Raw genomic sequence first — 24,694 nt, forward strand, 5'->3', positions numbered from 1 at the left:
CGATCCGATTGGCCAGTTCGACGATGGGTCCAAACATTGTATCCAACACACTTACCATGCTCATGCAGGGCCGATGCAATTCAGAAACACGTACACAAGTATTTGTACAAGAAACCATGTGTTCCATCTCAGTGGCATTGTAGTCCTTTTGTAACCGTGGGTTAACAATGGCATCATAGTTTCCATTCTCTATAGCTTTTGTGAACAAAGGCCTCACCTACGATTTCAAAATAGTTAGCCTAAGAGAAAGATAATAATTCTAAAAGAACGGGTCGAATTTCATTAAGTATTGATTTGATTGTACAAAGGTATTATATACAAAACAAAGGTGAATAAATCTGGAAAATAATTATAAAAATAACAACATGCAAACAAGGTTATAAGCCTAGCTAAGAAACTTCCTAATGAGAAAGTTTCCTTTTCATTCTAGCTAGTCTCTCCATAGTAACTACTCCATCTTTGGTAGGAGATGCTCTAACTGGTCTCTCTATAGTAACTGCTCCATCTTTGTTAGAGCTTCTTTTAGAGTAACGACTCTCTTTTTGGTAGGAGAATTAGGGTTGCCGATCCCTCAATGTTCTCAACGCACCCCCTCAAGCAAAAATGGGCTAGAAGAACATGAAGATTGGATCGAAGCAATTCAAACTGTTAAGAAGAGAGATGCTTAGTGAAAATGTTAACAACTTGATCTTGAGGGGAAGAAACTGAACCACTAGCGAATTCTTGAAAATAAGGTCACATAAGAAATTAAAATTGACTTTTATATGCTTAGTATGAGCATGAAATAGGGATGATCACCAAGATATGTAGCTCCAACATTATTAAAGTAGAGCATATGTAGCGACTTGAGAGTAACACCCATATCAGAGAGAAGAGACTGAAGCCACATTAGTTTTGTAGTTGCATTAGCTAGAGCTCGAAATTCAGCCTCTGCACTAGACCGAGTAATAGTAGGTTGCTTTTTAGCACTCCACGAGACTAAGTTAGAACCAAGGAAAATACCATAACCTCCGATAGAGCATCGGTCATCAGGATAACCTGCCCAGTCAGCATTAGAGTAGGTAGCTAAAGACCCCAATGGCTGAGTCGAGAAATGCAGTCCATAATTAATAATGCCTTTGAGATACCTCAAGAGTCTTTTAATAGTCGCCCAGTGTTCCTTAGCAGGAGCATGTAAAAACTAACATGTTTTATTTACAGCAAAAACTTTATCTGGTTGTGTGGGAATAACGTAGTGAAGTGCTCCCACAACACTACAATACTGAGTAGGGTCAGATAGAGGCTCCCCATGGAACTTAGAGAGGCAAGATGAGGTAGCCATGGGACTGGAAACTGGTTTAGCTATAACAAGAGATCCAAAATATTGAGAAAGAAACAGCCCTATGGCATCCCAATGGGCTTCAATACCAAGAAAATAATGTGAAAACCGTAAATCTTTGAGAGAACAAGATTGAGACAAGTCACCAATGAGATGGAAAACATGAGAGGAGGAGGACCTAGTAACAATAATAGCATCAATACAAACCAAGATATATATGGTAATTTGATCCCAAGTGTAAATGAACAATGGGAGATCACACTATGAACCACGAAAACTAAGATCATAAAGCCAATTGCTCAAAAGAGAGAACAAAGCCCAAGGGGTCTGTTTGAGACCATAGAGGGCCTTGTGAAGCTTGTAGACATGATGTAGATAATTGCTATTCTCAAAACCATTGGGTTGGTGCATATATATTGTTTTTGTAATGAATCCATTGAGAAACACATTATGAACATCTAATTGCCGAATGTCCCATCCTCGAGATATTGACAATGAAAGAAAAATGCGCACAGTAGTGGGTTAGACCACAAGATTGAAGGTGTCTATGAAGTCAACGCTAGGAACCTGAGTGAAGCCTTGAGTGAAAAGATGAGCTTTGTAACGATCAATCAAGCCATCGGGGTGATGTTTGATTTTGAAAACTCACTTGGAACCAACAACATTCATAGAGGAGTCATAGGAAACCAACACTCAAATACCATTCTGAACCAAGGCATGAAACTCGGTGGGCATGGATGAACACCAATGAGTTAGTATAGGAAGATGGTTCAACTTCATGAGTAGCGACATCATGAAGCAATGTAGACAGAAGAGGATGGCGAGTGGCAAGTAGAGCACGAGTCGAATGAGTTGCCATCAACCTTGTTTCCATGGAACAAGTGTGCATAGGAAGTTGCATCACCGGACTCGTGTCCAAGATCTCTTGAAGAGATTGAGTTACCGAACTGGTAAGAGGTCATCACTTATAAAAATTGGGTGTTTTGGAATAGGAGAAGAAGTAGTAGATTCCTCATTAGTAATCTCAATTGAAGGTGGAGTAGAGGAAGATACCTTAGGGGTAGCAGGAATCAAACAAGGAGCAAAGTCAATGATGCTTAGAGAAGGAATAATGATGCCAAAAGTGTTAGAAGAGCCAGTAGATGGCGATGATTGTAATAGGCCAGGGAAGGAGTGCTCATCAAAGACATGTCGAGCAATAATTTCTCGTCCCACAATAGGATTGTAACAACAATACCCTTTGTGATAGTTAATGTAGTTGATGAATATACAAGGTGCAAAAGCAAAAATCCATCTTGTGTTTGTTGTAGGGCCGAAGAAGAGGATAACACTTACAACCAAACACTTTTAACAGAGAATAATCCTAAGGTTTCTCAAATAATTTTTCATAAGGAGAAAGATTACCAAGGCTCGAATTAGGCAATCGATTGATAAGAAAAACAACAGTTTTAGTAGCATCTACCCAAAAGGATTGAGGGAGAGAGGAGGATGGTAGTAGAGATAATGTGGACTCAATGACAATGCAATGTTTGCATTAAACACCACCATTCTATTCATGTGTGTGAGGGCAACTGAGACAATGAGTGATGCTTACATCATCAAGATAACGAGAAAGACTGCAAAATTCTCAACCCCAATCACTCTGAAACATCGTGATTTTTATACTTGTTCATGGGTTGGGTAGCCCGATGGCCCGGCCTAGCCCGACCCGCACGCCGGTCGGGCTTGGTCATGTAATTAGACCCGCGGGCTTGACCTCAGGCCTAACATAATAAGCCCGACTGTGTTTCGGGCTGAGCTTGGGATTTGTCAAAAAAGCCCGACCCAAGCCCGACTCGGCCCAATTCAGCATTATATATTTTATAAAATATGTAATGTGTATTTTATATATTATATAAAATATAAATAATATAATATTTATTGAAATATATATATTTATTTATAATTTAATATATACATTTTTTATTTTTTTCTTTATAATTTCTCTCTCTATTCGGTCACTTCAGTAGTAGTAACAACATGGGTTAAATTTTGGGCTTGGGCCTAGGCCCGGGCTTCAGGCTTTTTATGAGGGCCGGGCTCCGGCCCAAGTTGTAGGCCCGATGGTCGGGCCAGGCTTGGGCTCAAGCCTTAGAAAAATCTATTAATATATAGTGAAAGCCCGGCCCAGCCCAACCCATGAACAAGTCTAGTGATTTTGGTAGAAAATAAGGTCTCCACATGACTCCTAAATTTAAAAAGAGTGTTAAACACATCCGATTTCTTCTCAAGAGGATAAATCCATGAAAATTTTGAGTAGGCATCCATGAATAAAACATAAAAATTATATCTTTTATTAGACAAAGTGGGGGCAGGTCCCCATAGAAAACTAACTCAAGTGGAGAAGAAAATTTTGTATTAGATGAAAGTAAACTTAAATAATGGGCTTTACCCATTTGACATGCCTCACACAAAAAGGTAACTAAGAGATCCTGAATATGGCAAACCAAATTTAGAAATAATATTTTTAACAACTTTTAGAGATGCATGACCAAGCCATTGATGTCATTCTTCTAAGGAAGCTTTCTTGCCTACAAGAGCTTCTAAGTTGTTTGTCTTTGTTGAACTATCTCGAGAAATTGATAGAGTCCATCTCTTTTGGGCCCTCGTGGTAAAATTCTCCTCATATGGCCCTTCAAGACCAAGGATCAAAGTATTGGTATCAGGTATCATATCGGACAATTTGGATATGGATACGAATATGGATTTTCTTAAAAATCACATGGATACAAACAAAAAATATGGAAATGTTTGGATACACTAGGGAAATGCACAACTAATATAGTGAGATGCATATATATTATGCAATTTTAATGATAGTGCATCAATCAACAATCTAAGACTTATTATATAGATTCTTTTAGAAAATGCACAAATACATCATTATTTTACTTTCTATTAAAGTCCAAGGCACAAAACATATCTAACTATTCTATTTGAATTACTAAATCAATATTTCTATTTTACTATTTTTATCTTTTAACATTAACAAAAAATCAATAAAAAAATTAATTATTAAATAAATATATTATTATAAAAAACAAATATGTTATTTACATTTTTTAAAAAATAAATATGTTATTATAAAATGTAAAGTAAAGTATTAATTAATAGTTTATAAAAAATATATAATCTTAACTTAAAATATATCAAATCTATTAAAATTTTGAAGATATATATCATATGAAAATTCATAAATTTTAATTACTAAAATAATTATTCCATTATTAATATTTTTCTTTTATAAAATTTCTAAAATAAAAAATTATTTTATTTTTATATAAATGTAAATTAGTGGAATTGACCTATTCAATTTATGTTATATTCTCAAATATTTTGTAAATAATATTTTTATTTATTTTTTAAATAGTAGAACATTATTATTTATGCAAATTAAACTATTAATTAATAATTTATTAAAATTTAAATATGCATATGATGTGCAAATTTATAAATTTTAAGCATTAAAATAATTATTCTATTAAGAATAATTTTATTTGTATAAATTTCCTGAAATTAAAAATTGATTTTTGGTATATATGTAGATTTGATAAATTATTTATTCAATTGTTCCTAAAATACTAATTTTAAAAATTATTCTTTTTAATTTGTAGTTGAAGTTGTTGAATATTAGTATATATTGTTTATTTGGGTTGTATGTAGACTACTAGACTTTAATGTTGATAAAGATTAATGCATTTCTTTTATTATCAAAAAGTGCTAAGTGGCTTGGTGGTTGAAGAGGTATATGCTCTTGGTCATTGCATGACTTTAGTTCTATGTTTGAATCACACTAGCCTCAATTTTTTAAAGTGAGTTGTGATTTATAGTTGTTAGACAAAGGCATGGATGCAGACAAACAATACGCAATAAGTATCAAGTTGTGTGACATATCCTGTGCCCGGTTACCCTTAGAAGGAAGGGTAGCCCATTTTCCTATTCATCAAGAAAAAATAGTAATATGAATGGACATGTAGCCATTCTTGGAAAATAGTTTTTCTAGGAGTTTATTGACACTCCTTAGAAATAGAGGAGAGCATTGGAAGCTTGCTACCGCACAACACACACTTGTGTGCGGCGCAATTAGGTGTTTTAGAGGCACACTTTGCTCATGAAGAATAGCTTTCACCTTTGGTGTAAGGTTGATCGTTGATGTTTCAACGGTCATGATTCAATCAGATGTGGTCAAGAGGCACTATTCAAAGTTAATAGTCATTAACTGTTAATTACCTTTTTAACGACCACAATGCTTGAAATTATTTAAGGAGTGTAAATCAAGCATTTGAACACAAATTTTCAAAAATCACTCTTGTCTCTCTTTGTTCGATCTACTACTATTTCACAAAAGGTTTCTTTGGAGACTCTTCAACTTTGTTGGTTGCAAATTCTTGCCCAAGGCTCTATTGTATCCTAGGAACAAATTTGTTTATAATCCAACAACAAATTCAATAAGACTAAGTGGTGGCAAATAACGCTCTAAAGATAGTGTCTTCAAACACGCCTTAGAGCGCTTCTCCTCTAAGTTTCTGTGACCCCATATTCCCAACAACAATCATTTAGAAGGGAGCAATGCCAAGTTTGCAAGGTTATCCTTGGTATCATTGTTGTTTCTACCTAAAGTGTTTTGACTTGATCAATATAAATTGTTTCTTTTACCTGCAATATTTGGTCTAGTCTCTCCTTAAAACTAGTTCTTTCGGTCTAAAAATTTCTCTTACAATTTTTGGCCAAATTATAAATGTGATTAAACAAAATTATTATTAATATATTTATTAATGTATATAATTTTTTTGTTTGTTTCACTTTTGAGCTTATAATTTGATGCCCAAAAGAGTAGTTTAAGTTTGAGAAAATGTGAATATATTTTATGTAATAGTAGTAGGTGGCACTTTTTAACATTTCAATTTTTGAATTTTATTTGTTATTTATGTAGGTATGCATGTTATTCGAGCAATCTAATTGGGTTAAACCCAATAAAATGGCCAAAACCATATTAAAAATTAAATCAATCCATAATAGAACAGTTTGGTTTAATTTGGTTTCTAAATTAAAATGATTTGATCTATTGTGGAAATTTAGACCATAATTGATATGACATCTTCTCTCGCCCCTTTCCTTAGGGATGCAAATAGATCGGATTTGAACCAGGGTATATCCAAATTTGATCGATAGAACATACAACAAACTTGATCTGATTTAATTCTTGAAACATTTTAAAAAATATATCAGCTTATATAAAGAAAAAAATATATATATAAATAAAGAAAATGCAATATAAACATATTTATAAATACACAAATAACATATATAGATAATATAACTAAATAAACAATATATATGTGGGCCTTTTAAAAAAAATTAATAAAGTTTTATTGATTTACAAAATCACATATGTTTTGAAAAAAAATGGAAAAACAGTGAACACAACAAAAAGTTATTTTTGTTTGACTAAATTGCCCCTTCGTCGTTTTTGCATTGGTGCCGCTAACCTTTGTGTGGTTTGGTACTGTTCTGTCGTGAGGTGGCTCTTGGTTCCCTGGATGTTGAGGCTGACTAGCATGGATGGAAGGGCCATGCCTTGAGTTTGCGGCCAAAACCCCAAACCGGTTACCTGCGAGTGAACCTTCTTGATGCGAATGCCGAAGAAGAATGGCACTGGCAGGCTGAGTGTGTCCAGACCTGTTTCTGATGTTGCCCTGTGAAGTGGGCGGAGTGTTTTGTTCGTCTCTCCTGCCGCGAGGTGAGACTTCGCTCCCAAGAGGAAGTGGAACCTGGGAAGTCTCCTTGCCTCGGTGGGGAGATCGAGTGTTCTGCACACAAGGTCGATTCTACTGAGTTGCTGGGTGCCGGGGTGGAGCCAACTGCTGGTCTTGCGACAGTGGAGGGAACTACTGTTGGTAGAACTGGTAGAATACTTGTTGCTAATATTGCTGGAATTGTTGGACCTATTGCATTTGGACCTGAATGGCCCGCACCAGTGTACCAAGTCATCGAACTTAGATTGCCCGACTCCAAGAGGAACCATAGATGGTTTATTGAAGGTTGTGCCAACTACAGGAGGGAGTGGTGCGTTTACTTGCGTAGAAGCTTGCAGCAAGGTCAATGTTGGAACCCCAACCACAGTGAGCAGTATGGTGAACTGACTGATGCAGACCAATGGAAGTTGAGGTTTCCCCCCAGAGACATTTATTTCAGTGCTCTGTCCGGCGTGACTGGAGGATGGCATTGATTTCAAATGAGCTGTTGAGTGTGGAGAAGGCTTTTTGTAGCGATTCCCACAAACGATGCCAATTGATGAAGCGCGATTTGACTGCTCCCTATTGGAGGATGATCTGGCTTCCAGTCGGACGGCGAGCTAAGTGGATCTGCAAAATAAGATCAGAGAACCCGGGGTGGCTAACCCGACGAGGTTGCACCGATGCTTAAGTTAGTAAGCTTGTTGCGAGTTGAAATTGCTTTGAGAATGTAGAGAGCTAGAGAGTAGAGAAATCACGTGTACCTTGAACCATCGGGGTTGGAACCTTTATACAATTGAGTCCTCACGGGTTTTGCGGATCGGTTCCAGGATATTTGTCACAATGAGATTCGTTTCCGCTTTAATTGGGAGATAACGTTATCAACTGATAAGGCTTATCAATTCCGACTGAACCGAGCAGGGAGGAGATAAGGCTTGCCATTATGCGGCATGATCCCATGAGGTTTGGAATTCGTTGGAGGGATTTATGGGATCATCACATAGTGGTCTGAATCAGTATCCCCGGGCTGATGCTTTTTAGTTCCGAACTAGATTGAATGCCAAAGTGCCTTGGGGTCGAGGTGATCCCATTGTGGTCTTGTACCGAGGTGACCTCATCCCGAGGTAACCTTGTCCCGAGGTGACCTTGTTCCAAGGTGGTCGACTATCCGATCTCAATTTGTTGTTGACCGGTCATGTCAGACTTAGTTGTCATCTTAGTCAAGTCGTGTCCACTTTTTACTAGGTCGGGCCAAATCATCCTTCATCATTCACTATCCAAAAATTGAGATAATCTATGATATTCACCTACCCAAATCACTTTGAAACATTTTTATTTTAATAGAGAATAAATTTTGAGCATGCCTCTTAAATTTAAGAAAAGTATAAAAAACATTTGATTTTCTTTCAAGAGGATAACTCCAAGAAAACTTTGAATACATATCCATAAACAAGACATGATAACAATATCCTTTTGTAGACAAAATCGGGGTTGGTCCCCATACATCAGAGTAAATCAATTCCAAAGATTGTGAAAAAGTACTAGAAGAAACAAACTTAAACAATGGGCTTTGCCTAATTAACAAGCCTCACAAACAAAATTGTCACCGACAGTTCTAGAATAAGGAAAACCAAATTTAGAAATCACTAATTTAACAACTTTTAGAGAAGCATGTCCAAATTGATGATGCCAATTCTGAAGAGAAACTCTTTATCCAACAAAAACTGCAGCTGAATTCCTTCTGTCACTATTAGTGCTTGGGAACCGATAGAGTCCATCTCTACTGGGTCCTCTAATTAAAGTTCTCCCCGTATGATCATTAAAAATAAATCCGGGTGAAATTCAAACACCAAATCATTATCTCGTAAATTTGCTAACTGAAATCACATTCTTTGTGAAACCAGGAACATGATAAACATTTTTTAGTTTAAACTGATGTTTATCATAAGTTAGAGAAGAAGAACCAATACTCTTAATTGGCAAACCTTCTCCATTGCCAATTTTCACTTGATTTGTACCCACAAATTTAGACTGGTTCTGTAAATTGTCTGTAGTCATGTAGCAAGTTTCTCCATTATTAGGATACCAGGTAGGATTGAAATTCATAGTCAAACCATTGTAGGAGGCCATACTACTATGGAATGCAACATCAGGGTTTAGAGAATTATTGTTGCTTTTTCCTTGGTAAGAAAGATCATATCGTTTGTAGAACTTCAAGGCTCCATGTCTTGCTTTATTACATAGATGACATACAATTGGGTTGCCTCTACCTCATCCTTGACTTCGTCTAGGCTAATCCCAATCGGACGATCGGAATCAGTTACATTTTTCGGTCTTGAAATGAATGGGTAAACAGTGTCGGATTTGGGTGATCTTGGTGATTTCAGATTTGGATTTTCAGGTTCTACGTACCAATGGTTTTAGATTTTTGGTTTGATGTGAAATGAGGTTCAGGATCAAAATGACTCTAACCAGATGATCAGAATCGATTCTGGCTTCGGGTCTTAAGATGGTGGGGTAAACGGTGGCGGGTTTAGGTGATCTTGGTGTCATTGCATTTGGATTTTTAGGCTCTATATGCTTATGGTCTCAAATTTTGGATTTTATGTGAAATGAGGTTAAGGATCTAGATGACTGATCAAATAATCGGAATCAATTTTAGCATCGGGTGTTAAGATGAAGGGGTAAGCGATGTCGGACTCAAGTCATCTTGGTGTTGATGGATTTGGATTTTTGGGCGCATGTGGTTTTGGGTTTCTGATTTGGTGTGAAATGAGATTCAGGGTCAAAGCAACTCCAATCGGATGAACGGAATCGGTTTTGGCTTTGGGTTTTAGGACGAAGGGGTAAACGGTGTTGGATTTGGGTGATCTTTGTGTCACTGGATTTAGATTTTTGGGCACTACATACTTATTGTCTTGGATCTTTGAGGCCCCAACTTTGATAAATTTCAAAAATACCCCCGAGTCGACTAAGAGATTAGCTTAAGCATGCTTGAAGCTCAAAATGCTACAAAAGGACTGGAGAGTGAAAAAATGGGGTATCTACAACCTCCATTGGAAACTTCAACTCTTATAAAGTTACCACTTTCAGATCCTTCCTCTTTTATACTAGTAAATTCATAGCTTTCCTTAATATGTTGTCTTCTTTAATGTGACCTACAAGGCTTAGCACATTATAGAGTTGGAGAACCCATGTAGTAGCATTATTGCCTAGAAGTTCTCAATATGGTCTCCCAGGTCAGTCATGCCATCGCTGGTTTCCAAGTTGGGTTGGATTGAAGTTCAGGTTAGGGTTAGAGCTGAAATGTATGAACCCCAATTAACTTTTGGGTTAGGTTATAATTGAGGCATTGACCAATCTAACCCAATCCGAAATTGTCTTAACTTCATAGTATAAGCATTGTTAAACATGTATCTATGTATATAAATACTTAGCTTGTATTTATGTATGTATGCATCTCTTTACCTGTTTAATATATATTGTATGTCAAAAATTTTGAGTTTAAGAAAAAATTATTCTATAAAGTGATAAATAAGTTCTTTCACACTTGATGATGCTAAAATTTAATAATCTAGGAAATAAGAATATTTAACAAAAGGAAATAGTGAAATGGGACAAACCCAAATCCAACTCGATCTCAACCTAACCCGAAATTTTAGGATTGGACTACGGTTAAGACCGGAGATTCAATAGCTTGAATTAGGTCTAAATTGACCTCAACCTTACCTAACATGGCCTAACCCGATCAACTAGCATGTAACACATTGCAAGGGTTCTACTCATGTGTATTGACTCTGGGGTTTCTTCATCTTGATGTATTGACTCCGAGGCTTCTACTCATTCATGTAACACATTGTAGGGGTTAAAAAAAAGCAGAAGGTTGAATGATGATGAAGTGATCTTTTACTTGGGGCCTAACCCGATTCAATATCTTGAATTAGTTTTTAGAGAATGCATTATGAGACTTAAAGATTGTCTTTATGTACCCTCACTAAGAAAAAAATTGTTTTCACTTTCAAAACTTTGCAAGGATGGTTATTCTACTTTATTTAGTGATACAATTACTATTAAATTGAATGATAAATTCCTTACTCATTGAGAACTTGAGAATGATATCTATGTACTCCATCCTTTTCTAGAAACAAGCATAACTGAAAGTACGTCAGAAATAATCCCCAAGAAAAGAACATATGATATAGTTAACCCCATGTGCCTGTTGCATTACCGATTTGGCCATAATATAGATTGTATCACAAGATTGGTAAAGGATGGTCCTTTGGATTTTCTAACTGTAAAAGATCTTTCAACTTGTGAACCTTGCCTTTAGGGTAAGATGATGAAATGACCATTTGCGGAATGTTTGAAAGATCTACGGGCACACTTACCTGATACCTACTAATGTATGTGGTCCCATGAATGTTAGGACACGCAACCAGCATTGTTATTTTATAACTTTCATCGAAGATTACTCTCGGTATGGTTACGTGTACCTGAGAAAAGATAAGTCTAGGTCATTTGAAAGGTTCAAGGAGTTCAAACAAGAAGTCAAGAAATAGTTGAGGAGATAGATTAAAGCCGTTCGATTAGATCGATGAAGTGAATATCTCTCCAACGAATTCAGGGAGTACATAAAGGACAATGGGATTGTATCACAATTATCTCCTCCTACTACACCACAATTAAACGATGTGTTGGAGAGGAGAAACCAGACTCTATTAGATATGGTCTAATCACTTCTCGTCTATTCAGAACTACCTATATGCTTTTGGGAATACGCATTGGAGACTGTTATATACATGTTGAACCGGGTTCCAATCAAATCAGTTCATAAGACTCCCTATGAGCTTTGGACCAGTAAGAAAACAAGTATAAGACACTTGAAGATTTGGGGTTGTTTGACACATGTTAAAAGAACAAGTGCTAACAAATTGGAATTCAAGACCAATTGTTGCCTATTTGTAGGCTACCCAAAAGCTCTATGAGATACCTCTTTTATGACCCAAAAAAGCATAAAGTGTTTTGTAGTCGAAATGCCTACTTCTTGGAAGAATATTACATCTTGAACGATCATCGTCAGGAAATTGTTCTTGATGAGGAGAGCTCAGGAGTAGTGGAAGATGTCTCACAGGTTCTAGATAATACCCAACTTAGAAGATTTACCCAAGTTTCTAGACCTCCAATTTGTTATGACTATAATCAAGAAAGTTACTTGATGGAAGCCACGATCAGTGAGAAAGATTTCCTGACTTATGCGGAAGTTATGTTGGACATAGATTCCTTAAAGTGGGTAGATTCCATGAAAATCAATATGAACTCAATGAAAACCAACAAAGTTTGGACTCTCGTATACCCACCCCTGGGGTGAAAGCAATTGGTTGCAAATGGATCTACAAGAGAAAGGACCTTGATAGAAATGTTGAGACCATAAAGCTCGTCTTGTAACGAAAGGGTACACTTAGAAAGAGAGAATCGATTATGAAAAAACATTTTTGCCAGTGGTCATGTTTAAACCCATATGGATCCTACTAGCTATAGTAGCACTCTATGACTACAAGATTTGGCATATGGATGTCAAAATCGCGGTCCATAATGGAGATCTTACTAAAAATATCTATATGTAGTAGTCGCAAAGCTATTGCTACTAGTGAGGAACACATGGTGTGTAAACTTAACTAATCCATTTATGGACTTAAGCAAGTTTCAAGAAATTGGAATATACAATTTGAATCTATCGTCAAATAGTTTGATTTTGAGTAGAATCCAGATGAGCCCTGTGTTTATAGGAAATAAGTGGGAGATAAGGTTATGCTCCTTGATCTATATGTAAACAACATTCTACTCATTGGGAATGATGTAGGAATGTTGGTTAAAGTGAAGGTATGGCTTTTGTAGCAATTCTCCATGAAAGATCGTGGAGAAGCCTCCTATATATTGGGACTTCAACTCTATAGAGATAAATTGAAAAGGATAATAGGATTATCCCAATCTACTTACATTGACAAGATTGTCAACAGATACAACATGGAGAACCCCAATAAGGGATTTGTCCTTTTTAGATACAGAGTCACTCTCTCCAAGGGTATGTCTCCCAAGACTCCTAAGGAGATTGAGGGCATGAGAGGGATTTCCTATGCCTCAGCCATAGGGAGCATCATGTATGTCATATTGTGCACTCGGCCAGACATTGCTCAGGCTGTGAGTGTAGTAAATAGATACCAATCAAACCCAGGACAGGAGCATTGGACTACTTTAAAGAACATATTCAAATACCTTTAGAGGACAAAAGAGTTTTGTCTAATATTCGATGGTAGTTCACTACAGATCGTCGGGTATACTGATACTGACTTCCAGTCAGACCCAAATGATAGAAAGTCTACATCTGGTTACATCTTCACAATGTGGTCTTGTGTAGAAGAAAAATAGTCAACGACCCAGGCCAAGCACATTGCCGTAAGTGAGACTACCTAATGGATGAAGTTGCTCATCATGGGATTTGGAATCTTACCATATCATCCATTCCAATGTTGTGCGACAACACTAGATCTACGGGAAATTATTTGTAGAGGGGATGTCCAGATTCAGAAGGTAATATTAGTGGAGCATGTGGCAGACCCATTGACTAATCCATTGACACAGAAAGTGTTTGAGAAACACGTGGATAGTATGAAACTTCGGCTTGTACCCAATTGGACCTAAGTGCAAGTGGGAGCTATTAGATATTGTATGCCCTTAGCTCCAATCATATTTATGTACATATGCATTTAATGTAAATAAATAAAAGTATGTAATTGATTCATGTTATATTTGGTGTATTTCTATGCAATTACCCTCAAACTGGACACTTATGAGACTCATGTTAGTTTAGAATGTTCTCGGATGTTTGATAAACTTAGGGAAGTTTATCCTTCCAAAGCTGACACTATGTGCTACCAAGTAGGTTGGGGTAACTTGCCTCAGCTGCTAGGGTTAGACCCAAAGCACATGTAGTGCGTGTTTGTTTGAAACACCAAACCCGGACCATTTTTCAATTATGCCCTAGACCTTGGAGATTGGTGGACAAAACTAGAAAGTTACACATAACTCCTAGACTCAATTATGGTACTGCATTGGGTGTTGGATTGGGCTGTCTTTGATATTTCAATCAGTGAGATCCTTTAGGGTCAAAACCTGGGTGTATTGTGGCAATCTGAGAATTCACTCGAGTGGGTGATCATAGTGACAGGATCAACTCCTTCATTGGACAAAGTGAATGATCGAGACTATACTTTCTCTGATGGAAACCAAAATTGGTGACATTCGATTTTAAACTTGTTTGAAATTTGTTTTGCAAAATATATTTATATGAATATATATATTTATATATATATTATGTTTTAAAATAAAGGTTTGCAAAAGGTTTTAATTCCTGGGATTCATCCAAGTAGAGAGTGCAACACGCACCTTGCAGCCAGGGGAGAGGTCCTTCCCTATTGGGCGATGTTTGATCATTTAGGGTTGTTTTACCTGATGGGCTATATCTCACTTAAGAACATTGTTCTTGGGCCTTCATAGGATGGCTAGACTCAATGACCATTTAATGTAAGGGTTGGGCTTGTTAAGAGCCCATACTGATGGACTCAGGGGTTCACTGTATTTAATAGTAAATTCAGCCAGGCTTTTCACAAAACTTGGGACGAACCCATATGGGCTTATGTGAGGTCATTGTTGGAGTCCCACGCCATACAAGAGAGCCAAATTGGCCAGCAACTAATTGGGGACGTGAGCCAGTTACTTAATGGGCCTAAAGCCTATGAATAATTGGATTAATCACGGTGTCACATGACAGCTTAAGCAGTAATGTGACTTGGGCGAATATGGGTTTGGATCAACAATAAGGATAAAATGATAACTCTTATCCACTTAAAGACTCAAGATCCAAATAAAGATTTGGATTAAAGACTCCTAATTGGATTAGGAATGCTGGTCCTCGAGGCTTATAAAAGGAGGGGGATGAACTACTCAAATCACTCTTATCTACTCCCAGTTCTCTCCTTCTGCTCTTGATCTCTGATTTTTGCAAGAAAAATCAGATTCAATTCATTTTCACATCCTTTGCTCAACCCAAGTTGTAGGATTATAGTTCTTGCTGAAGGACTGTGTTGCTGAACCGACTTCAATTCAAGCTGTGCCATCTTCAGTGGAAGATGGTTTTGGTACCCTCTTTGGGCATGAACTACCACTTTGGGAACTACACATGTGGATTCCGTATCAGGTATTTTTCTCCCTTTCTTTTGGTTTGGGATCTAGTCCAGTTTCGGTGCAAGAATGATCATTGAAAAATACGATTTTTCTAAAATGGGGAATACAATTCCTGGAAGGGTTAAAAGAAATTTTTGAAATTTTACCCTACCATCCAGCATGGTTCGGCCATCTATATGATGATTTTCCCTTTCTTCAATTAATTAATAAATAAGTTAAAAAATATTTCAAATTAAACTGATGAAAATAACCAAAAGCTCATATTAAAAGATTTCTTTGCATTTTATTATTTAATTTGAACAATTTGTGAAATAAATATACATTAAGTTAATAAAAAAAAGAGAGAAAAACATGATATACCATGGAAAGGAGCAATGATTTCTTTAAACATTTATATTACAAGATTGGTACCTCATGTACTGGTGAGAAAATTTGGGTTTTGACATTAATTTGTATCCAAGCTAGGGTTCATATTTAGGTTGGCCCTTAACCCAATTCAACTAATTTACATCCCCTATTTTATTAAAGAGAAGCAAAAGCGATTAATTATAGAAATTTAGGCTTCGTTTAGGAAGAGTATAAACGCAAGCATGCACATATTTGTATTTGTACTCTTCCCAAACTAATTAAGTCAGAGGGGATGTTGCAAACATTGACTATTAAGGGGTGGGGTATGTGTGTGTGTGTGTGTGTGTGTGTGTGTGTGTGTGTGAGAGAGAGAGAGAGAGAGAGAGAGATTTAAGAATGGTTTTATTAAAACGTAAATATGGATTTTGTGAGAAACTATTAAGACCCATGAGAGCAAGGTTCAAAGTATTGGAAACGCCAAGTGTATAGGAAAGATGATTTTAAGAGACGTATTGGGATATGCCTTGGATACATATATGAATCGGAGAAAAACCAAAATACGCATAGATACGCTCAGAAACACTATAAATACTTTAATAAATCATAAAAATACGTCAACAACACTAAATATAAGACCTTAATGAGGTGTATATACATTAAATTAATATATTTTAATAGTTTTATGAAGAAATATATTATAATTAGTTATAATTTCATTAAAAATCCTATGCTTAACTATAATTTATAAATTATAATTCTTAAGTTTTAATGTTTTATGGGATGAGAAAAACCCAACTCTCCTATCCAACCATAAAATAAGCATGGGCACAACTTCTATGTGAAATTTAATTAATAATTATTTAAATATTAAATAATTATTATTTATTGTTCATTTCCATAAATTATAAAAAATAAATAAACATTATATAATATATTCAAAAAAATAGTTATTAAAGAAGAAATTTAAATTGCTTTGTGGATATGATAGATCATCCACAAAATTATAATATATTCAATCATTGTGATCAAATGATAAAATATAATTAATTATTTATTTATTTTTAATTCTAAAAATATAAAAAATAAAAAATAATTATTAAAGAAGAAATTTCAATTGGTCTATGGATATGATAGATCATCCATAGAATTATAATATATTCAATTTTTGTGATCAAATGATAAAATATAATTAATTATTATCTATATTTTTATTCTAAAAATATAAAAAATCAAAGAAATATTAAAGAAGAAATTTCTATTCCTCTATGGACATGATAGATAAATCCATAGATCTAAAACATATTTAGTATTTATAGGTAGACAAAAAATTACATTTTCAAATTTTTTGTTAATTTATATTTCCCTAGATATCTTCATGAAATTTCCATAAATCTACTGATAACACAAAAAAAATGTGATTTTGAATGTCAGAAATGTAGATCAAAATAAATTTAAACATTCAAGAAAAAAAAGAAATCACAAGATATTATAAAAGATTGAAAATTTGTACCTATTTTTGCCATATTTTTTCAAAATTTGAAAAATCTTAAAAAAATTAACGATTCACACTTGTTTCTTGCAAACTTTTGCAAATCTAGTACTTTAGGAATGAAGTTTGGAGGTGAAAAGAAGTTTGCTTTCCCCCTTTATTTTTTTTTAGTTTTTGGCCATATATTTTTCATTGACACGCTACCAATACGCCCCAATATGGGTCTGATACGCATGATGAAACGTCCGATTTCCATGTGTATCCTATATCGATTTTTCAAAGATACAATACAATACGCCCCATATCGGGTGTATCGTATTGAAATTTTAAACCTTGCACGAGAGTTTTAATTTTTCCTGTTATATTTTTAATGCTTTAATTTAGGGTAAATTACAAAGATCCCCCTATACTATGGGGTCTGTGACAAAGACCCCCCCGTACTTTGTTTTGCGACAAAGACCCCCCTATACTATGACCATGAGACAAAGACCCCCTTCCATTAGCCTTCTGTCCAAAAATGCCGTTACAATATTTTTTAATCCCCATACTACCCTTGTAATAACTAAACAAGAAAAACACTGTTCACCATCCCCGACCTTCCGATACTACCCTTTCGTTCCTTCACTTTTCTCTCTCTCCCTCTCTCTCCTATCTCTCTCCCCCAATCTCTCTTCTTGCCCTTCCCCTTAACAGCATCAGGATTGAACCCATTTAATTCAATCCCAATCTCTCTCTCCATTATTTCTTTCTTCAGATATCGATCTCTCTCTCTCTCTCTCCATTTGCCTTCCCTAGCTAGTTCAAAACTTTCAACCCATCCTCAAATGCATTTGGATAGGCAACTTCCGCCACCATGAAATTGTAGCATGATAGGTTTTGGATGTTCTAGGAGCGCGATAGCTGTTACGACGAAGGTTCTGGAGGTAGGGATTTGCACAGAGAGCGGCAAATGTCAAATTGAGATCTGACAATCTACAAAAAGTCCTAGCCCTAGCCCTAGAATTGGAATGAGATTTAGAATCAACCACACTTGGTCAATCTAGATCCTTTAATTTCTTCAACAAATGCTGACACAATTCTGAATGATCTTGGGTTGGTAAGTTCAACTCTTGCTTCTTCTTACTACTTCAGTCAGACATTACAAAAATTGCTAGGTGACGTTCTCTATGCTTATGCCGCATTCCAGAGCATGAAGACAAGGTTGTGCCTCTGCACAGCAGGAGAGTCAAAGAGGCAGAAACTAGAAAAGTAGCAGAAGATCGAGGCTAAATGTGGCAAAATCAAAATAGCTCTTAGGAAGCTAAACAATTGTCAATCCAAATGTGAGGTGGATAAGGTAGGCTACTACGATTCCTTCAAACGCCAAGAAGGCGAAAAAGATTTCTTGGCCAATGTGACCAGGCTCATGTTAGCAAGGTTGTGGGATGAGATTATTGAGATGCTAAAGACGTATGAACTGCCCGATGACTTTGAGGTTAAGCCAGATAGGGTTGAGATGGGGATGATGTTCTGACGCCTTGTGGAGCCTCTGGACATAGCCAATTTCTATCGGGGAGTACATGAAACGGGCTAGGCCAAAGCATTATAGGTACACACAGAGATGGCTTGAGCATGCTGATAGGAAGGTAGTAGGAGACTATTCTGAGTCCTGTATCTGGGCCAAGGTAGAAAAGCTCTGCCTTGCTGCTACTGGAGGAGAACCTCCTCAAGAAGTGAAACCCATGGTGGTGGAATTGGAGAAATTAGTTTCAGTTGCGAAAAAAAATAAGCAGTTAAGTAAGGATATGTTCTTTGATGAATCTATCCTTGTCAAGTGATGGAGAAAACAAGACCTGATCAGGTTGGTGGCTACCATTATTGCAGGACCCGTCGATGGCAAAGGAAGGATTAGCAGCAGTGACAAGGTCTTCAGGTCGGGACATGACGCTGGCTCCATCTCCACAAGTGTTGCAGGGGAGGTGGCTCCGGCTCCGCAAGTGCTGCTGGAGGAGAGTCTCTGACTCTATCAACTACAAGTCCTTCCATCCTTTTTTTTCTCCCTTTGTTGGTTGCCATGGAAGCAGAAGAAGTCAAGATGACGATGAGGAAAAGATGGAAGATGGAGAAGACGGAGATACGGGCAGACTTCTGTTATTGGGCTATCAAGCATTGTAGTTTCCCATGATCACGACATTGTTGGCGATGGCTATAGAGACGGGATTGAAAACGGATAAGAGAAGAAAGGGAAGATGAGAAATGGGTTTTCTCCATCCATTCATTTCGGAGAGTTGGGAGAGAGAAAGAATGAGTGAGGATGGTGAGGGAGGGGAAAAGAAGAGAAGAAAGGGAAAACAATAGGTTAAATAGGTTTTAAGAGAAAATGGCACAAAACAGAAAATAGAAAAAGTTTAGTGGGGTATTTTGGTAATTTAACACATTCCATCATTTGACTTAATGGTCAAGGAGGGTGTTTGTCTCATGGTCATAGTACAGGGGGTTACTAGTAAATGTGTGCACGTTTTGCATGTAGAAATTCTAGATGATAATAATGATAGTAATATTATATCAAACATTTTTTATAAATTTTATATATTTATATTATTATATTATTAATCTGACAAATATTGTAAAGTACAAATCTAATTACATAAACACCTTATCCAAATATGTAATAATTGGATCGATTTGTAAAGTTTCAAAGATCATTGACAAGCCCACCTACTTAAGTAGACTCTTCTTTTTCTAGTGTTTTATCTTTTTGGTTTATCTTTTTTATTAATTCATTTATAAATAAATAACATTTAAATAGAGAAAATTGAATGAGGTAAAAAGTAGTAGTTCAATACTTTAATTTACAATTTAAACCTCACAACTAAATAAGGACTAAATTCAAAATTGAGTATGTTAGTCAAAAGAAAAATTTCATAATTCATATTTTTAATAATAGCCTAAATATACAATTCTATAGATGTGTTCATTTTTTTGTATTTTTTGTGTAAAAATAATTTGGATATATCACACTTATTTTTGTTTAATATGATAAATATTTAATATTATGCATATGTCAGAGTGTTTTTTTCTAATTTATGTATTTTATCATTTTCGTATTTCTATATTTTCTTAATTTTTATTATTTATTTATGACATTAAAGTTCAACACATTTAATCTAAAAGTTGAACTTTTTACAATTAATTTTTATATTTCTTTTTTGGTCGGTTCTAATTATGTATTTCATTTTTATTATCAATGAAAATAATTCATATTTATTACATTTATTTTTTAATTTGATTAGTAAAAATATCATAAGTGTGTCTAATTTTTGTAATTTTTCATATTTATTTCTATTTTAAAAAGTTTATTATCTAACTATGACTTCATAAGTTGATCGATTAGTGAAAATATTTCAAAAATATTAAATTTAATAAGAGAAATAGGATTTAATATATACCTTATAAGACTTAATGAGAGAGAAATAAATGAGGTGAAAAGCAATAAACTAATAATTGAAGTTTCAATTTCACAAATAGAAATGGATTAAATACACAATTATAAACAATTTAGTAGCCATTAAAACTAACATTAAAACTAATAAATAAATAAGGGATAATTTTAATAAAAAAAGAGTTTCCCACTAACAAAAGAATAAGGGATTTACTCTTTTTCATGTTATTCATCAAAATAAATCAGTAAAGGGTAAAGTTGAAGAGGTGAGGTAGGAACGCAGAGGTGAGGTAGGAACCCGACTTAAGTTCGAGTTCGTGTATAATTCAAGAGAAGCAACATGCTCTGCGTCAAGAGTTGTTCATCAAGCGTTTGATAAGGTTAGCTCCAATATGCAAATCAAGCATCATTTGATCCCCAATCTTATTATATGTTTTAACAACAAACAGAGACTTTCCATCCGAGTGTATCTTAATGATGCGCCTCAGGTACATATGTAGAAGAAGGTATACAATCCCAAACCCATATCCAAATCATTTTGCTCTTTTACTTCACACCCAACCCTGCGACTCAAATCCCACCATCTCTTCTGTAATACAAGAACTAGTCCAAGCTGGTCATTTTCTTAAAGCCTTGGAACTCTATGCCCACCATTTTAATCATGGTTTCCAGCCTGATAACCAGACCTTCCCCTACATCCTCAAAGCTTCCACCCAACCTCTGGATTCATTATCCACAACCATGCCATTAAATTGGGTTATGATTCTAATCTCTTTGTGGGTAATAGTTTACTACTTTTCTATGGCCGATTTGGTTGGCTGGAGCCATGCATTACCTGTTTGAAACTATGCCCCAGAGAAATGTTGTCACTTGGACTGCTGTTATATCGACATTTAATCAAAACCATCAATTTTTCAATGACATGCTTGTTGCAGGATGTCGACCCAATTCCTTTAACATGGCTACTCTCCTTCCAAGTTTTTCTTGTCGTCTAGGATCATGCCAAATTCACAGCTTCTTGATCAAGTCTGGTTTTGAGTCTGATATCTTTGTTTCGACTGCCATGATTGACGTCTATGAAAAATGTGGGTTTATGCTCTCAGCCCATCGCGTCTTTGATGAGATACCCGATATTAACCTCATTTCATGGAATTCAATGATGTGGGGCTATGCTCAGAATGGAGATGCAAAAAAATCAATGCAGCTATTTGTAGAGATGCAGATATCTGGAGGGCTTTAACCTGATTCATCTCAATTGCAACTGCACTTAGATGCTGCGCCAGCTTGGTCTCATTGGGACAAGGGATGGAGATACATGGCTATGTATATAGAAGTGGTTTAGAGAGGATTCTTATTGTTGATAATGGACTTGTTGATATGTATGGTAAATGTGGGGTTCTAGAGCTTGCAGAGAGGGTCTTTTATCAGATGCAGGAAAAGGATGTAAGCTCATGGACTGCACTCATTATTTGCTATGGATTGAATGACCAAGGAACCAAAGCCATTTCTCTCTTTGAAAAAATGAAGAAGGCAAAAGCGGTCAGCCCCAACTCTGTAACATTAATAGCTGTCCTCAGCTTGCACCATTCCTGCTTAGTAGAAGAAAGGTTTGGATATTTCAGAGACATGTCTGTTGACTTTGGTATAGAACCCACAATGAAACACTATCTCTGCATGGTAGATATGCTGGGAAGAGCAGGACTTTTTCAAGAAGCTTTGAAGTTCATTAGTGAGATGCCTTTTCAAGCAAATGCTCAAATATGGGAAGCATTACTTGGAGCTGCAACAATTCAAGGGGACAGAAAGGTAGCAGAGATGGCTTCAAAACGCCTTGTGAGTTAGAACCTGAAAATCCTGATCTTCATGTACAGCTGGCAAACATCTATGCAAAAGCAGGTCAGTGGGAAGATGCTGCGAAGATCAGAGGAAGGATGAATGCCATGAGGCTTCAGAAGATCACTGGAAAAAGCTTGGTGAAGGTTGTGAAGTAGGAGTAATGCTCCATGGGGTAGGGTTTTTTGCTTGAAGGACAGGTTTTGGGTGGGAACAAATTTTTATGCTCTACAACCCGTATGGGTACAGGTAGGGTTAAATATTAGGCTAAACCCATCCCTCCCTAACCCGCATATTATTGGAAAGTATACAAGTTTTATGTATTAGGTGTTGAATTTAATAATATTTTGAATTTTATGTGAAGGGTAATTGATAGTTTATGTGGTTTTTAAATGTTTTAATCAAATAATTGAAAATTTTGTGTTTGCTTGTGTTATTTTACTTATTTATTGCTTATATATAACAAAAAATAATAGGAAATTATTAGGTATAGGCTCTAAACCCAACCCACCCCACCCTTGAATGCGAAGAGGGTAGGCTTGGGGGAGGGTTTTGCATTTTCATGTGTGGGGAGAGTTTAGATTCTCAAAATTTTGAGATGGGTACAAGTTAGGAGGTTTAGGGGGCGAGTGGGGTCTAAAAGTTACAAAACCCTCCCCGAACTCACCTCATTGCCATCCTTATATTTGAACGATTTATGATTTAATCAATTTTCTGAATACAATATTAAAGTCCTCTTGATTACTTTAATAGATCCTAGATGGCAAACTTATTCATGAGCTGCAATTAGCTCCAAATAAAATAGTGAATAAACAACATAGTACTTCTCTAAGATGGTGTAATAAATGCAAAGAAGAATTTTCTTGCTGGAATTTTTTTCTCGGATAATGGCATAACAGAGATATTTATTAGTGAGATAGTGGAAGTATTTTCTGACGAGAACTAATGGAGGTGCAACTATGGAGGTATTTTTGGGTTAGGGTTTAAACGAAAATGGGTGAGGAAAAAAATAATGTGGGTATTTTGATAATTTAACACCTTCCATCTACCAACTTAACAAATACGGGTATTTTGGGGTTAGGGTTTAAGAGAAAATGGTGAGGAAAAGAAAAGTGAAAGTTTTAAGGACAAGGGTATCTATATCTATATATTAAAATGCAATGTGCCAAGTTGGCACTTTCTTGCTCTACGGTTTATTCACAAAGCCACTTATCTCTTGTTTGGTTTCTTCTCAAAGGCACATATCTTTTTTTCTATATTTTTAATCTTCTAATTATAAAATTGAGCAAAATAACTCAAATGACCAATCATTTTTAAGAGTTTTAACACTTCTCATTAAAATACCACTCTCTCTCTCTCTCTCTCTCTCTCTCTCTCATGTTCAACTTTGGTCAATGCAATGGCTGTTCAAACAGCCTTTACAGCTTTGCATTGGCCATTCTCTTTCTCTCTCTTTCTATCTCTGTACTTATGTGATTTATTTCATGGGTAAAGTGGTTATTTGCATTGGGGGTATCCCTAGTGTTTTGACCTTAACAAAAACCTCCCCTATAGATTATGGGGAGGGACTTATTAGGTTCGAAACACAAAAGTGGTTTATAGGATTGCTATAAAGGAATAAAATTTAAAAAAAAAACATTTACAAAAATAATAAAAATTAATATTCAGATACAAAAAAAAGAACAAATTTATTACTTCTCCAAGTGGTTTATAGATCCTAGATGGCAAACTTATTCATGAGCTACAATTAGCTCCAAATAATATAGTGAATAGACAACATATTACTTCTCTAAGATGGTGTAATAAATGCAAAGAAGAATTTTCTTGCCAATTTTTTTTTCTTCTCCGATGATGACATAACAGAGAGATATTTATTGGTGAGACAGTGGAAGTATTTTTTTATGAGAACTAATGGAGGTGCAGCTTTGGAGGCATTTTTGGGTTAGGGTTTAAGAGAAAATGGGTGAGGAAAAAAATAATGTGGGTATTTTGATAATTTAACACTTTCCATCAACCAAATTAACAAATAGGGGTTTTTGGGTTAGGGTTTAAGAGAAAATGGGCGAGGAAAAGAAAAGTGAAAGTTTTAAGGATAGGGGTATTTATATCTATATATTAAAATTCAATTGCCAAGTTGACACTTTCTTGCTCTATGGTTTATTCTCAAAGCTACTTATCTCTTTTTTGGTTTCTTCTCAAAGGCACCTATCTTTTTTACAGTTTCTTTTTTTTTTTAATTTTTCTAAATTTAAAATTGAACAAAATAACTC

At 35.7% G+C, this 24,694-nt stretch overlaps 1 long non-coding RNA gene across 1 annotated transcript; it reads left to right on the forward strand.

The window, feature by feature from the left end:
• The first annotated feature begins 20,813 nt into the window (after window positions 1-20,813).
• Window positions 20,814-22,787, forward strand: LOC148855507 (uncharacterized). Its single transcript, XR_016112389.1, has 2 exons — window positions 20,814-20,971; window positions 21,527-22,787. It is a non-coding gene; the product is annotated as an uncharacterized LOC148855507 (long non-coding RNA).
• The last annotated feature ends 1,907 nt before the right edge of the window (window positions 22,788-24,694 follow it).

This window comes from Nelumbo lutea, chromosome 4 (assembly GCF_056320005.1).
Source record: "Nelumbo lutea isolate HS-2025 chromosome 4, American lotus-T2T, whole genome shotgun sequence".
Taxonomy (NCBI): domain Eukaryota; kingdom Viridiplantae; phylum Streptophyta; class Magnoliopsida; order Proteales; family Nelumbonaceae; genus Nelumbo; species Nelumbo lutea.